Here is a 2,836-nt window from a genome sequence, read left to right as displayed (position 1 = left end):
ACAGATGCAAGGATTGCCCCCATGAAGAGGTAGCCCTGTATAATGTATTAAAGTTTTCCTTCAAAAATATTTATAGCCTGATTCTCATCTCAGCACTCTGACCACCGACTCAACTTGTTTCTTAGAAATACTAATGCAACTCTAAAATGAATACTTCTTAGTTATTTTATTAAAGTTACATAAATAAGTACTTAGTTATTACTTTCCTCTTCTAACCAATATGGTGTAAATATTTCTTCTACTGACCTCTTTAAGAACGGACAAGGCCCAAAAGCAGTAACTAATACCCAATGATGCCCTTGAATTCTCAACCTTCCATTTTGCATCCCCCAAGTGCTAGGAGTTCATTCGGTGCTGAATATCAGTCCCAGGACTTTTTCATGCTAGGTAACCACTCTACAAACTGAGTTGTAACCCGTCTCTTCTCCTACGAACTAGAAATAAAATAGCCAATGAAAATACATGAGATAAATGAGCATGGTAACATGCAGTTACAGTCCCACCTCAAAGAAACTGAAAAAAGAAAAATCCTGAAGACTGGAAGGATGACTCGGGGGTTAAGAGTGCTTGCTGCCTTTGCAAAGGACCCAGAATCTGTTCCCAGTATCTACATAGCAGTTCACAACCATCTGTAACTCCAGCTCCAGGAGATCCAGTTCCCTCTTCTGTCCTCTACCAGCACCATGCATGCAAATGATACATATAGAAACATGCAGACAAAAAACTCGCATGCATAAAATGAAAATGAATTTCTTAAAAAAAAAAAAAAAAGATTTCCTAAGACAAACATGTAAGCTTTAGGATACAGGCTTCCGCATACAAGACCCATGCAGACCATTAGATCTGCTTCTATAGCCACAAACGATTGGAAGTCCAAACTTGGAAGCAGTACAGCGCATAAGAGCATCAAAAAGCATAAAACACACCTTGATGGGGCAGTCCATGACTATAAGTCAGGAATGTGGAAGCTGAAGAAAGTATTAATTCATAATCATCCTGGACTACAGTGTCAGGACTTATCATCAACAACAACAAAATAAATACCACATATTCATGGATCTGAAAATTATCTCCAGGGGCCACATATGTTGAAAAGTATTTAAATGGCAAAGACAAGGAAAAGCACAAAGAAATGCAGAGCTAGAAATGTTAATTAGAAGGCTGATACTCTTCAATATTCAATATTCACTGCCCCCTAGATGCATCACAGGCATGGCTGCTGTGTCACATGTGTATCAGTATGTGGCAGAAAGGAAAGATGATATTTCCATGCTCAGTATCTGACCTGTGAACATCTGAATAATTAGTAGCCTAACATTTCCTGAAAAAAAGCAAGCCTGAGGAAACCATCAGTCCAGTGCTGTGCAAAGACAAAGGGAGCAAACCACCAGAGTGACTCCAAGACCTGAAATGTATGTCCAGGGACTGAAATGACTACCAGTCTTGTGCCATGGGGCCTGCACAGAGGGCTGCCTAAGATGACCACCAGTATAACATCTCAAAGACCTGGGAAGGGGGACATGTCCAAGACCTGAGAATATTCCTGCCCAGAGCCATAAAGCACAAGTGGAGCATGGCAATACTGAGACCATTTCTGAGATGACCCCAGATATTCAGAGAACCTGGGCACCACAAAGAGAAGTAATTAAGTGGTGGAGAATGGGAAAGAAAGAAAAACAGGAGAATATGGGCACAATGAAGAGAGACAGAACTGAAAACTCAAGGGTAGTAGTAAGGAACAACCTGATGTGAGTAGCCAGTGATGCCACCTGGGACCACGGTAGAGTCCTGGCCTATGATGCCACCAAGAGCCACAATATGGGTCCATAGCCCTGAAACAGCGGGGATCTATTACCACCACAGGCCAGGCCAAACCAGGACATATTTATATCTGCAAGCTGTGAAGAACTGGCCCTCCCCATCTCCTGGGCATCCTGGAAGAGCTGGCTCTAGAAGCGTGAGTGCAGAAGAACAGACCCCTGTCCTAAGCCAGCTGTAATACTCTTCATATGGCCCTGCATCTCACTTGAGCAGCACAATAGAGCTGGCCCTAACTGCATGAACATGGGTGAGCCAGTCCTGAGGGCATAGGAGCAGAGGAGCTGGCTGGGCTGACAAGCCCAGATCCAGTGCTTTGAGTTAGCTCACTCTAACATCTACCCCATTGATTAACTGCTGCAGTGCTTGAAGGGGCTGATTCTATAGCTCCCAAACTACAGTATCTCCATGAAACAAAGCAACAACAGGATTTCTGAGAGGAGTTCCAGTGAAATTCCAGTATTGATAGTGTAGCAGAAGCCAGACCCTTGAACCAAACCAACAACTCATTGCAATGAGCATTTGCAAAGAAGTATGGACAAAGGGGTATAGTGTGGGATACACTGTTACACACTACAGCTTTCACAAGATTGTTTTTCTTCTCTTTTGGGAAGATGTTGCAAGGTTTGGGGTGGGTACAAGGAGAGGGAAGATGAATAGGGGTATATGATACGAAAATCACAAAGAACCAATACAACTTTAAAAGTAAAACAAAAAAGATTCAATATTCATCAAATTGATTTATAGCTTTAATATAATTCACTAACAACTTAAAGTAATTGTAAATATTGGCTAGCTAATTCAAAAATGCATATGAAAAAAACAAAGAACTAGAATGACCGAAACAGTTTTGCAGAAGAACTATGGGCATCATATATAAATTAATTTGAAAACCTCCTGTATAGTGACAGTGATCAAAATGGTGTGGTATTAGTAGAAAGGAAGGCATGTTGTTCATTAAGTGTAAGAAAGCCATCTAGAAACTCAACACATTTGGACAATCACAGTCGAATGGAAA

General features: G+C 41.3%; 1 non-coding gene across 1 annotated transcript; it reads left to right on the top strand.

Annotated features, from left to right (window-relative positions):
* The first annotated feature begins 1,187 nt into the window (after positions 1–1,187).
* LOC116081351 lies at positions 1,188–1,319 on the top strand. The gene has a single exon (XR_004114843.1). It is a non-coding gene; the product is annotated as a small nucleolar RNA SNORA17 (small nucleolar RNA).
* Positions 1,320–2,836: the final 1,517 nt, after the last annotated feature.

Source organism: Mastomys coucha, unplaced genomic scaffold, assembly GCF_008632895.1.
Source record: "Mastomys coucha isolate ucsf_1 unplaced genomic scaffold, UCSF_Mcou_1 pScaffold6, whole genome shotgun sequence".
Lineage (NCBI taxonomy): Eukaryota > Metazoa > Chordata > Mammalia > Rodentia > Muridae > Mastomys > Mastomys coucha.
The sequence above is the reverse complement of the archived record's forward strand: the minus strand, read 5'-3'. Positions and strand labels throughout refer to the sequence as shown.